The sequence below is a fragment of the Myxocyprinus asiaticus genome, chromosome 1 (assembly GCF_019703515.2).
Source record: "Myxocyprinus asiaticus isolate MX2 ecotype Aquarium Trade chromosome 1, UBuf_Myxa_2, whole genome shotgun sequence".
NCBI classification, from domain to species: domain Eukaryota; kingdom Metazoa; phylum Chordata; class Actinopteri; order Cypriniformes; family Catostomidae; genus Myxocyprinus; species Myxocyprinus asiaticus.
Genome location: NC_059344.1, coordinates 19,042,089 through 19,056,331, shown reverse-complemented (window position 1 = coordinate 19,056,331; position 14,243 = coordinate 19,042,089). Strand labels below are relative to the sequence as shown.

At 47.0% G+C, this 14,243-nt stretch overlaps 1 pseudogene; it reads right to left on the bottom strand.

Annotated features, from left to right (window-relative positions):
- Positions 1–12,472, bottom strand: part of LOC127439638 (dynein axonemal heavy chain 2-like) — a 124,001-nt pseudogene extending 111,529 nt beyond the window's left edge.
- Positions 12,473–14,243: the final 1,771 nt, after the last annotated feature.

Sequence of the window (14,243 nt, the reverse complement as noted above, 5' to 3'; positions counted from 1 at the left end):
AAATTTCTGTCTTTTCTCAGACAAAGCTACCGTATGGCTTCAGAAGATTTGGAATATACTGTAGGACACAAGTCATAGGGACTAATTTTATGGTACTTTTATTGTGCTATTTTGTCCTTTTTGGAGCTTGACAGGCTGTGGTCAGTGTAACATTCTTGAAAACATATTTTTTAATCTTCCACTGAAGAAAGAAATCATATAGGTGTGGAACGATATGACACTGAGTAAATGATGTCAGAATTTTCATTTTTGGGTGAACTATACCTTTAAACAGGGATCTCTGTAACACTCTGTTTCCTGGATCAGCCTTTCTGTCAAGATTTTTATCCTCTAAGCTACCACTAACAACTTTGCACTGGTCTTTATCTGTAGTTAAGAAGTGGACTGAATAAATGCAACATTATAGTGTATAGACAGGGCAGAAAAATATCTGCAGGGTTTAATGGATCTTTTAAGATGTGCTTCAGAGAAAGCCTGTGAAACCTGTGTGAAAGCTATCTCTCTGAAGAATAGGACGTGTAATTAGAAAAACACAAAAATATGCTTTAAAGAGCTATGAGTCAGAACATACAGTATATTCACACACAAAAACACACTTTCAGCTGCTTCAGTTCTATTATGAGCATGCTGGGACTGGCTACCTTTCCATAGTCAATAGATGGCATTTCCACGGCAGGGAAAAGATCCTGGATGATCCCATTAAACAGTGGAAAATTGATGGAGGACAGCTTAACTATGTTCATGTCCTTCATAGACATCAGCATGATCTGGATTCAAAGGTCAAATAAAAAATAAATAAAAAAAACATTGTTAAATTACCTCAGTGTAGGAGTGGATGTTCAAAGCTAATGTGGGCCAGATTCACATGACCAAATGTCAGCCTTAATTTACAGACAGGAAGCCACAAAACCAGTCTTAGATTCATCTGAAAATGCCCCCTCTTGCTTTCTGTTATCAAAAGCAGTTACCATTTCAGAATGACATTTACATTAACACACATACATTACACAGGTGTGAACATTTAAATAAACATGGACACCTTTTGCATTGGTGATGATAGTAAGGTATAAAGATGGAGAGAGGAAGAGAGAGGGTGAGAGGAGGGAGATGAGTGCCCATATGGGGGTAATGAGTCCATTCAACTTCTCTTTTAAGGTTTTGTCCCTTTTGATAAATTTTTTATCATAGCCAGAGTGGAGCACATTTTAGTGACACATCCCTGTCAGCATTACCTCTTTCTTCATCACTGAATACATACACAAACACACAGATAATTAGGTACATACACAAAAAGGCTGTTTCACTGAACACACACTGGTAGGCATTCAGTTGGTGTAGGCATCTGAGTGGAATGTCTCTGAGATTGTTATATATGTGACATATATAATGGATGCTGCAGGTTACCCAGTGCATGTGTGTGTGAGTGTGTGTCACCTCCTCAGCAATGTCAGGGCAAGCTCTGCACTTCTTTCCAGCATAGCGAAGTAGAGAGGTGAGGGCTCGAAGGCCAAAGTCATAGTGGTCCTGTTTAGACAACTGCTGCACTGCCAAAGAATACTGGGTGAAGACCTTCTTAGCCAACACCTGAGAAAGAGAGAGAGAACGAGAGAGAGACAGAGATATTATTAATCTTGGCTAATGTTAATTTCAACAGTTACTATTACATTTTTAAATTAAAAGTTGCATTTGTAAACATTAGTTAATGCATTATGAACTAATATGAACTAACAAAAAAACAATTGTATTTTCATTAAATAACATTAACAAAGATTCATTAATGCCGTAAAAAAAATATATTGTTCATTGTTTGTTCACTATACCTAATGCATTAACTAATGTTAACGAATGGAACCTTATAGTAAAGTGTTACTGTAATTTATTTTTTAATAAACTGACATGAGGTGCACTCATTGGTGTCACTTTGTTTTAACACAATGTTATCCCTGTATCTGCAACTGTTAGTCCTGGTATTTTGTACATGGATCAGCTATTTGTTACACACAGTGGCTGATTGTCTTGTGGTAAGTATTTTGCCTCTAGTACAAGTATGTACGCCCTAATGTAACTTTTTATTTCAATAAACCAAGATAAATGACACCCATTCAGGCACTGATGAGTTGTGCACAACAAGACTTGCAACATTTATTAAGAAAGCAAATACTGGGTGTCAAAGCAGTGGAAGCTATGCAAGTGGAAGCAGCCTAGTGGCGAGCTCTGCTACACTTTGCTACAATTATCCTTTTAATCAATATTACTCAGTAAGAACGGATTTGGTTTTGATTGTTAAACTGTGCTGGGAGTGTAGGAAGTCGAAGAACCCGAAATTGTCAGCCTGTGGGGACATTAAAAACAGAGCATGTGAGCGAAGCGGAGTGGTGTGACACTCCGCTCAATAACCCGCTCCATGCGCATGCTATTGAGGCTAGGCTATAGGCCGACATTTATTAAATTATCAAATTCTTAGTAACGTACATATGTGAAAATTATGTGATTGTATTGTTGTGTTTTAGTATATAAAATATCGCTGTTTATTTTGTAATGGTTTACAATGGCTGTTAGATAATCGGGTCTACCAGAACTTCGTTATCATTTGTAATCAGTCAAATATTTCTTTGTTAGCTCATATGCCATTGAAATTCTTCAAATAATACCTTAAAAAAATTTCAGTTTTAAATTACCTTTATTTACTATTGACAAGTCATCAAACATGCCTCTAAAAGTGATAAAACGTGTGCGGTGGCGCAGAAACTCGAATACACGCAAATTCAGTCTTTTCAGTTTAAACTGTCTGAGTGACACAACCGACCCAGAAAACCACAATCTTTTCAACTTTAAAGTTTGTTTGAGTTGTTTATGGCAATAATAAAAACATGAACCTGTATCAGGAAATACAGGTAAACGTAAAATTCATACAAGTTGAAGTCAGAAGTTTACATACACTTATGTTGAACTCATTAAAACTAATTTTTTAACAACTCCACAGATTTAATATTAGCAAACTATAGTTTTGGCAAGTCATTTAGGACATTTACTTTGTGCATGACACAAGTATTTTTTCCAACAATTGTTTACAGACAGATTGTTTCACTTTTAATTGACTATATCACAATTCCAGTGAGTCAGAAGTTTACATTCACTAAGTTAACTGTGCCTTTAAGCAGCTTGGAATATTCCAGAAAATGATGTCAAGCCTTTAGACAATTAGCCAATTAGCTTCTGATAGGAGGTGTACTGAATTGGATGTGTACCTGTGGACGTATTTTAAGGCCTACCTTCAAACTCAGTGCCTCTTTGCTTGACATCATGGGAAAATCAAAATAAATCAGCCAAGACCTCAGAAAAAAACATTGCGGACCACCACAAGTCTGGTTCATTCTTAGGAGCAATTTCCAAATGCCAGAAGGTACCATGTTCATCTATACAAACAATAGTACGCAAGTATAAACACCATGGGAACATGCAGCCATTATACAGCTCAGGAAGGAGACGCATTCTGTCTTCTAGAGATGAATGTAGTTTGATGCGAAAAGTGCGAATCAATCCCAGAACGACAGCAACGAACCTTGTGAAGATGCTGGAGGAAACAGGTAGACAAGTATCTATATCCACAGTAAAACGAGCCTTATATCGACATATCCTGAAAGGCTGCTCAGCAAAGAAGAAGCCACAGCTCCAAAACCACCATAAAAAAGCCAGACAACAGTTTGCATGTGCACAACAACAGTTTGTGCATGGGAACAAAGATCGTACTTTTTGGAGAAATGTCCTCTGGTCTAATGAAACAAATATTGAACTGTTTGGCCATAATGACCATCGTTATGTTTGGAGGAAAAAGGGCGAGGATTGCAAGCCGAAGAACACCATCCAAACAGTGAAGCATGGGGGTGGTAGCATCATGTTGTGGGGGTGCTTTGCTGCAGGAGGGACTTGTGAACTTCACAAAATAGATGGCATCATGAGGAAGGAAAATTATGTGGATATATTGAAGCAACATCTCAAGACATCAGCCATGAAGTAAAGCTCGGTCGCAAATGGGTCTTCCAAATGGACAATGACCCCAAGCATACCTCCAAAGTTGTGGCAAAATGGCTTAAGCACAACAAAGTCAAGGTATTGGAGTGGCCATCACAAAACCCTGACCTGAATCCAATAGAAAATTTGTGGGCAGAACTAAAAAGCGTGTGCGAGCAAGGAGGCCTACAAACCTAACTCAGTTACACCAGTTCTGTCTGGAGGAATGGGCCAAAATTCCAGCAACTTATTGTGAGAAGTTTGTGGAAGGCTACCCAAAACTTTGACCCAAGTTAAACTATTTAAAGGCAATGCTACCAAATACTAACAAAGTGTATGTAAACTTCTGACCCACTGGGAACATGATGAAAGAAATGAAAGCTGAAATAAATCATTCTCTCTACTATTATTCTGACATTTCACATTCTTAAAATAAAGTAGTGATCCTAACTGACCTAAGACAGGGAACGTTTTCTACGATTAAATGCCAGGAATTTTGAAAAACTGAATTGAAATGTATTTGGCCAAGGTGTATGTAAACTTCTGACTTCAACTGTAATTGTTCTTCATTTGTCTCCTCCACGGAATGATTATTAGGCTACTGTAGATTTGATTCATTAATAGGTTACTGATTTAATGCTTTAATGCTTAATCAGACTTTAGTTTTGTAAATTAAAATGAGCAATTTCTTATCCTAATTTTATGTTCAGTTTTAAAGGGTGTTTTAAGTTATCCAGAAAAGAGCAGTGAATGCTTTTCTCTTTTTCAGTAATTTTGCTTGATTAATATTCCATAGAATTTTATATGTAGGAATTGTATGCAATCTAAAGGACTGTAGTTAATTATATAGTAATTAATATATTAGTAGATACCATGTGCCCCCTTTGTTTTTCCTTGATATGTTTAAAGCAGCATAAAGTGAATCTGGACTTTATATTTGCGTCAAAAGTTCACGTGGTGTGCATGCGCTCTTTACGTGTACAGCAGAGTTTAACCATGGATTTAACAAGTAAAAAATATTCGTCCTGCATAAAGTGAGATTTTGTCCAATATACTGTATAGATGAAATAATGTGTAATGATCCGAAAATCAAATAAAAATAATTTAATTGACAAATTACACTGGTTCATTTAATAACATTTTTCTAATGTACAATAATTTAAAGCTTTATCTCTGCGCATGAATGCAGCAAGCAATGTCAGAAGATGTTATCCACAACCACTAATCTAGAGTCAGTTCCCTATCTGTCACTCACTCGACGTTGGTGTCGATGTAGTGACAATAGGGGTAACTCTTGGGAGCCCGAGACACCTCTGGTCTTTGATAAAAGGCCAATGAAAATTGGCGAGTGGTATTTGCATGCCACTCCCCTGGACATACGTGTATAAAAGGAGCTGGTATGCAACCACTCATTCAGATTTTCTCTTCGGAGCCGAACGGTCATGCTCATTGAGCTGAATACTACTGTTCATTCATCTCTGCTGGATCTGACAGCGCATTTCAGCGGCTTCTCCCCCCTCTGCACTGGTGCACTGCAGAAAATGCCCCTGGGCGCTTCGGAAGAAAAACTAGAGAGTATATTTTCTGAAAGAGCATTTTTCCCCTCTAAAAGAGGATATATTTCTCTAAAAGAGCGCACACACGGAACGTCTTTTTAAAGACGCGTCTTTTTAAAGATGCTTTTCCGATTGTGTGTTATTCCTGGTTGTGCTCGTTATCTCTTGCCTTCTAACGGTCACGATCACTGTCTTTCGTGTCTGGGCAGTGCTCATGCGGAGACAGTGTTTGTGGATGGTCATGTTCTCATTGCGAGAAAATGTCCATGGCAACGTTGCGGTCGCGGCTCGCCTTCGTAAGAAAGTGAGCCACCCCAGAGGCTCCTGCCTCGGTCCTTTTACCCATGGGTATGAGGCCAGCGCGGCTAGCACTGGGGGTGATTTGGGGACCCCAATGGGACCGCCTCCGCCGGGTATCCCCCCACGGACCTCCCATTCCCCAGCACGCTCTTCTGCCCCGATCGGGCTTCCGGGTGAGTCCGCCGGCTCGTCTCACAGCGAGTTCGACCTCTTATTCGGAGCCTGCGAAAGTGATGAGCTCTCGAGTGCAGCATCGGAGAGCGGGCTCGTCCAGTCAGAAGCCTCAGCTGGGCTCTTCCCTTCGGGGTCGATTGCCCAGTCAAAGGCTGACGCGGAGATGACGACATGCTTTCCCGGGCAGCCGCGAGCGTCGGTTAGAGTGGATTTCACTGCTCTTCCCTGAACCCTCAGTGATTGGTTCCTGGGCTCGCGGCGCCGCTCAAAGCCACGCCCCGCCCCCGTTCCTGGAAGTGCATGAAGAGCTGACAAGGTCGCGGGAGGCGTTTTTACTGCCCGGTCCCGATCTTTTCAGCTTCCCCGCCCTCACTACCCACGATGGTGGGGAGGCCAAGGGCTATTCGGCAATCCCCGGTGGATAAAGGCGCTCGCGGTGCACCTATGCCCGCAGAGCGCCGCCACTTGGCACGGGTGCCCAAAACCCCCGTCCAAGGCCTGTAGGTTTACGTCGTCTCTGACGGCCAAGGCCTATGGTGCAGCTGGACAAGCTGCCTCCGCCCTGCACGCCATGGCTCTCCTGCAAGTCTGCCAAGGCACTAAAGGAACAGCATGAGGGTAGTTCCACCCCGGGATTGATGCAAGAACTGCGGTCGGCGACCGACCTCGCTCTCCAAGTGAAGGAGATCACGGCGCGGTCTCTCGGGCGGACGATGGCCACCCTAGTGGTCCAGGAGCGCCACCTTTGGCTCAACCTGGTCGAGATGGGTGAGGCCGACAAGACACGATTCCTTGCTGCCCCCATTTCCCAGACGGGCCTATTTGGCGACACCGTCGAGGACTTTGCCCAGCAGTTCTCGATTGTAGAGCAGTAGATGGATGCTAGCTGGCATATCCTGCCCCGGCGCGGCTCAAGATCCCGCACCCCATCTACTCATCACCAAGGGCGTCCCCCTGCATTGACTGCACCGGCTCCACCGCAGCCCGCCCCTTCGGCCCAGCCCCGGCGTGGAGCTCACTGCAGGAAGCAGACGCCACCCGTCTTGCGGCCGCCTAGAACCCGTGAAAGGCTTCAAAGCGCCCTTGAGACGGGCAACCCAGGGACAACGAAACCCGCTGCTCTGGAGCTGGTAAGCAGATCTTCATCTTTTTGTTACTTTTTGCATTTAATTGCGCTGCATGCCCAAGTGGCTGCAGTACTCAAGAGCTCAGCAAGAGTGGTTTCCTTGTTCCCTGGGTCACATATCCAGTGTGTACGGCTGTCATCATGACCACCGTCCACCACTCCATTTGGCAGGTTTGGCGCTCCAGCGGCGGTCTCCCGCCCCTGAGCGCCCAGCTGTGGCACAAATCCACCCCCAATGTGACAGTCTCCACGGGTCATGAGGACAGGCCTCTTTCTCCCCCATCCCAGGCTGTTCCGGGGGTGGTCACAAGGAGCCATGTAAGTGCTTCGATGTCCTTAGACTCAGCACAGCCACGACGTGGTGTGGCACCTTCAGCTCCACCCCGCCACGAGGCCCCACCCACCGGTACATCTGATGACATTGTCTCTTTGGTCCCCCTTGCGTGGAACTTGGACGCATGGCTTGCGCTTTCCAATCCGTCACGAGGGCTGGTCCGGACCGTCTGACTCGGCTGCGCGATTCACTTCTCCAGGCATCCGCCCAGGTTCAGCGGTGTCCACTTCACCTTGGTGAAAGACGAAAACGCTGCTACCTTGCGCGGAGATCGCTACCCTCCTACGGAAGGGCGCGATAGAACCTGTCCCTCCAGCCAAGATGAAGAAGGGGTTTTACAGCCCCTACTTCATCGTACCGAAAAAAGGCGGTGGGTTGAGGCCAATCTTGGACCTGTGAGTTCTGAACTAGGCTTTACACAGACTCCCGTACAAGATGCTGATGCGAAAATGCATTCTGGCGAGCGTCTGGCATCAAGATTGGTTCGTGACGGTAGACCTGAAGGATGCGTACTTCCACGCCTCGATCCTTCCTCGACACAGACCCTTCCTGCGGTTCGCGTTCGAGGGTCAGGTGTATCAGTACAAAGTCCTCCCTTTAGGCCTGTCCCTGTCTCCTCGCGTCTTTATGAAGGTCGCCGAGGCTGCCCTTGCCCCGTTATGGGAGGTGGACATTCGCGTTCTAAACTATCTCGACGACTGGCTAATCCTAGCTCACAAGGTGTTCAAACAGGGAACAGCGGTTCCACTGAAACTCCCTCAGAGGCTCCTGGGGCATATGGCATCCTCGGCGGTGGCCACCCCGCTCGGGTTGATGCATATGAGGCCGCTTCAGCACTGGCTCCAGACTCGAGTCCCGAGACGGCCATGGCGCCATGGGACACACCGCGTGGCCATCATGTTGGTCTGTCACCATCTGTTCAGCCCTTGGACCGACCTCTCGTTCCTACGGGCAGGTGTTCCTCTAGAACTGGTCCCCAGGCGCATCGTGGTCACGAAAGACGCTTCCAAAATGGGCTGGGGTGCCGTTTGCAATGGGCACGCAGCCGCCAGCCTCTGGACGGGTCAGCGACTGCATTGGCACATCAACTGCCTCGAGTTGTTGGCAATTCTGCTCGCCCTACAGAGGTTTCGGCCGTTGATCCAGGGCAAGCACGTGTTAGTTCAGACAGACAACACGACAACGGTAGCATATGTCAACCGCCAAGGTGGTTTGCGCTCTCGTTGTATGTCACAACTCGCCCGCCGTCTCCTCCTCTGGAGTCAGCAGCACCTCAAGTCGCTGCAAGCCACTCACATCCCGGGCAACCTCAACACTACGGTGGAAGCGCCGTCACAACAGGTTACCTTCAGGGGAGAGTGGAGACTCCACCTTCAGGTGGTCCAGCTGATTTGGAGTCAATTCCACAGGCACAGGTGCACCTGTTCGCCTCCCAAGAATCCTCCCCACTGCCCGCTCTGGTACGCCCTGACCGAGGCCTCCCTCGGCATAGACGCGCTGGCACACAGCTGGCCCCCTGGCATTCGCAAATATGCGTTTCCCCCAGTGAGCCTGCTTGCACAGACCCTGTGCAAGGTCAGGGAGGACGAGGAGCAGGTCATCCTGGTAGCACCCTACTGGCCCACCCAGATGTGGTGCTCGGACCTCATGCTCCTCGCGACAGCTCCCCCCTGGCAAATTCCCCTGAGGAAGGACCTTCTTTCTCAGGGAAGGGGCACCATCCGGCACCCGCGCCCAGACCTCTGGAATCTCCATGTCTGGCCACTGGATGGGACGCAGAAGACCTAAGCTGTCTCCCACCTGTGATGGTAGACATGATCACTCAGGCTAGGGCTCCCTCTACGAGGCGCCTGTATGCCTTTAAGTGGCGTCTGTTCCCTAAGTGGTGTTCTTCCTGTCCGGAAGACCCCCAGAGATGCGCAGTCGGATCAGTGCTTTCCTTCCTGCAAGAGAGGTTGGAAGGGAGGCTGTCCCCTTCCACCTTGAAGGTGTACGTTCCTGCCATAGCAGCACACCACGACGCAGTCGACGGTAAGTCCTTAGGGAAGCACGACCTGATCATCAGGTTCCTAAGAGGCGCCAGGAGGCTGAATCCCTCCAGGCCGCATCTCGTTCCCTCATCGGACCTCTGTAGTTCTTCAGGGTCTACAGAGAGCCCCCTTTGAGCCTTTGCAGTCAGCCGAGCTTAAGGCACTCTCCTTGAAGACTGCCCTCCTGACTGCACTCACTTCCATCAAGAGGGTAAGTGACCTGCAAGCGTTCTCTGTCAGCAAAATGTTCAGTCCAGGTTACTCTCACGTGATCCTGAGACCCTGACCGGGCTATGTGCCCAAGGTTCCCACCACCCCTTTAGGGACCAGGTGGTGAACCTGCAAGTGCTGCCCCAGGAGGAGGCAGACCCAGCCCTGTCATCGCTGTGTCTGGTGCACGCTTTACGCATCTATTTGGATCGTACGCAGAGCTTTAGAATCTCTGAGCAGCTCTTTGTCTGCTTTTGGTGCACAGCGGAAAGGAAGCACTGTCTCCAAGCAGAGGATCGCCCACTGGCTCGTTGACGCCATACTATGACATATCTCGCCCAAAACATGCCGCCCCCGGTAGGGCTACGAGCCCGTTCTACCCGTGGTGTAGCGGCTTCTTGGGCCTTGGCCAGAGGTGCCTCTCTAACAGACATTTGCAGAGCAGCGGGCTGGGCAACACCCAACACCTTTGCAAGGTTCTACAACCTCCGGGTGGAACCGGTTTCATCCCAGGTAGTGGCACGCAACACAAGCGGATAAGCCTGGGATGGCCGGCCGGGTGTATCGCTTGCACATAGCGCCTTCCACCTCCTTTTGAGCTGAAGACGTGCGCCGTTAATTCCCAGTAGTGTTCACAAAATTTTTTCCCTGGTTGACTTCCTCCGAGCCCTGTGGCAGTCGAGTTTTTGGAGAGACTCGCTGCCGGCCCAGTACACATGCTAACTAAGAGCCTTGTTCTGGGGTAGGTGCTCCACGTGTGGCAGTTCCCTGTAAGGCTAACCCCATGCAATCTATATCTTCCGCTAATTTGTTTCCCTGCTGGCAGAGCCCCTCTGCCCCAGTCTCCATGTTTGTAGTAACTCCTCCCCCATTGGGCAGGACCTACCTTGAAGGCTCTCCACATGGTTGAAAGACCATGTGACGTATTCTTCCACTTAAATATCCCCCCCTCTCTTGGGGCGAGGTGTGGTCTCCGCGGTGTCCTCCCCTTGGGAGGGACATCCCCCCGACTAGACCTGGCGGCCCAGTCGGCCCAGTCGGATAATCCCCCTTCTTTTTTGGAGTGGAAAAAGAGGAGGGGAAAAGAGGCCACGACTGGGTTAAGCCTGTCTCTATCTTTGGGGAGTCGACTTGTCCCCAAAAAGGGCCGTTCAACACTCATAACTGTGTTGGGGGAGGTTACGTGTTGACCTGGTGTGCTGGCTCTGAGGCACACAGCAAGTCTGCCCACCATACACCACCAGTTCACGTAACACAGTTCAGCCTTGTGGCGTTTTGTATAGGGACCCCTAGTGTCACTACATCGACACCAACGTTGAGTGAGTGACAGATAGGGAACGTCATGGTTACTGGTGTAACCTCCATTCCCTGATGGAGGGAACAAGACGTTGGTCCCTCCTGCCACAACGCTGAACTACCCGCTGAAATGGCCGGACCTTATATCGGCTCCTCAGCATAAAACCTGAATGAGTGGTTGCATACCAGCTCCTTTTATACCATAGGTCCGGGGGAGTGGCATGCAAATGCCACTCACCAATTTTCATTGGCCTTTTATCAAAGACCAGAGGTGTCTCGGGCTCCCAAGAGTGACCCCTAGTGTCACTACATCGACACCAACGTCTCGTTCCCTCCATCAGGGAACGGAGGTTACACCAGTAACCATGACGTTTTTTATGTCTCACTTCTCGTTAAGGTGTGGATTTGGCTTTGGGAAACGGACCAGCAGTTATGTGCCACTTTATCCCAAAGCAGAAATCGAAAGCAACAGGTGGTCGATTAAGTGAGATAATTCCATTATGAAATTCTCTAAGTGAGAGCGGAAATCTTTACCAATCAAATGCTCAGTTGTACAGTGGAGGCATGAAAGCAGAATGCTGCGCCTGCAAATTAGGACACACTGATCTGCAAGATCATACATGTTTATTAGTTTTGATGCAGGGATTTTTTGTTTGTGTTCACCGGTATTCAAGGAAATATGCTTTGTCAATATACAGTATTATTATTATTATTATTATTATTGGATTTTCTCCCCTTTTCTTCCTAATTTGGTAAGCCCAATTCCCAATTCGCTCTATGTCCTCATGGTGGCGTAGTGATTCACCTCAATCCGGGTGGTGGAGGACGAATCTCTGTTGCCTCCGCATCTGAGACCGTCAATCTGTCTTATCACATGGCTTGTTGAGCGCGTTACCGCGGAGACCTTGTGCGTGTGGAGGCTTTACGCTATTCTCCGCAGCATCTATGCACAACTCGCCACGTGCCCCACCGAGAGCGACAGCCACATTATAGCGACCACGAGGAGCTTAACCCAACATGACTCTAACCACTCTAACAACTGGGCCAATTGGTTGCTTAGGAAGCCTGACTGTAATCACTCAGCACACCCTGGATTCGAAATTGTGACTCCAGGTGTGGTAGTCAGCGTTTTTAGTTGCTGAGCTACCCAGGCCCCAATATACAGTATTATTAAGCTTACATATTCAATTGAGGGTGCTCTAACATTCGCCACCCCGCAGAACTGGGCCTGCATCTAGCTGGCAGCTGCACTGACATGACTGCAAAAAAACAAGATTCCTTACTATCTACTTGTCTATTAATTTATTATCGAATGGTAGTGAGCCTACTAGCTCACCTTTTGATGCACCACCATCTTCGCGTAGCACTTCCTTGTGCTTTCTGGCAATGTGATGTGGAAGATAACTCTCACAGTCTCTCCACACTCATTCCTCATTCTTAACTTTGATTTATACTTTGCATTTATGTAAGCTATAAGGTTTGCAACTTCACTAAAACAATGTTTGAACTCCCTAAGACCTTTTGCTTATTTCACAGGTTCCCAAACCAGCATATCACGAAGCATTCTGGGTTGAACGAGCTGCGCTAAGCAGCCTGAGCGAGCAGAGTGGAATCTTCAAAAAGTCGCTCTCCGCTCAGGTGGACTTATCACCGCTCTACTCAATGCTCCGCTCTCGTGCAGCTCCGCTCACATGCTCTGATTAAAAAGCATTTACAGTCGCACGCGTCTGACGCCTCTCAAGAGCAAGATGGTGGGGGTCGGGCTGGGAAAGACAGCACATCTAAGGATGTAGGTCAAGATATTTCTAACATTTATGCAGCGCTAACAAAAATGTCGACCAACATGGAGGGAATACGTAGGAAATACATAGAGCGACCACATCTATGGAGGCAACATTTCCACCCTGATCACAAGAATGGGCAAGGCTGAAAAATGAATCGAGTTTGAGGAAGCAGCTGGAAACGAGCTGCAGACTAATCTGCCGGCCACTAAAACTGATATGGATAAGGTGTGAGAAAAATTTGAGGATATGTAAAATCAAAGGAGACATAATAATGTTTATTTTGTTGGAATCCCCAAGGGAAAGGAAGGTCAAGATATGGTCAAGTTTCTGGATGGGCTTATTCCAAATTTGTTTGACACAGAGGACCGTCATCTAGAAATAGATTGCACACACAGTGCTCTCGGTTGGCTTCTCAGGCCGGGTGGCAGACCCCGAACCATTCTGGCAAGATTCTTGTGGTCGGCAGACAGAGACTTTGTTTTACGTGTGGCGAGGAGTAAAGGCAAATTGTGCTGGGAGGATTACAACATTATGGTTCTCTTTCAAATATTTGTTCGTTATCTTACTGTGGGAAAATGCCTCATGCGTGAAATCATGGAAGCAATTTTATAGCACCACATTTGTCCAATGACAGACAAGTCACGGCAGTGACCAGGAAGTCCCGCCTTCCTTATATACACCACTGTATATACGTCATTCTCGTTCTCTTCCCCGTGAAGATCGAGTTGAAAGCTATACTTCAGCGGAGTTTTTGGGATTATTGCCGTTTAACTGTTTTCAAGGATGAGCCACCAAGGTACATCTCTAAACAGGGTTATATATTTTTAAAAACTGTAAATTGTCAGAGAATTTACCAGCATGTTATGGTGGGTAATTTCTCTATCGTCTCTCTCCACATTACCAATGGTTATAATTGGTATTATTGCTGCACCGTTGAGGTGTTATTTATCACATTTAGTTACGATAAATAAGAGACAGGAAGTGATTTTCTGCCTCGAACTCTCACATCGTGGTGAGTCTGGAAGATAAGCACTGGACCATGGTCACCACAAAACTAAGTGGATCAAAAGAGAAGGAACCTTCTCGCATGTGTGCTTGCGGGGCCATGATTACGGCCAAGAACTCGCACCCCCTGTGCATCGCTTGCCTGTGAGTAAAACATGCACAAGCAGCCTTGGCTAATTCTGCTGCCCGTACTGTGTTAGATTCTCAATAAGGGTTTGTGAAAGGTGAGTGCGAGTCTCGGCTGCAGAAAAAGGAGACCCGGATCTTTCTCTGCTCCCGGTGTAAAAACCTGAGTCCAGAAGTTGGGAGGACATTATAAAGGAAGCCTCGCCGAACCTTCCTCCTCTTTTCGATGTCTCTGTCGAGGAGAGACGAGAAGAGGAGGATGACAATGACAATATGAGCGATCGCCTTCTC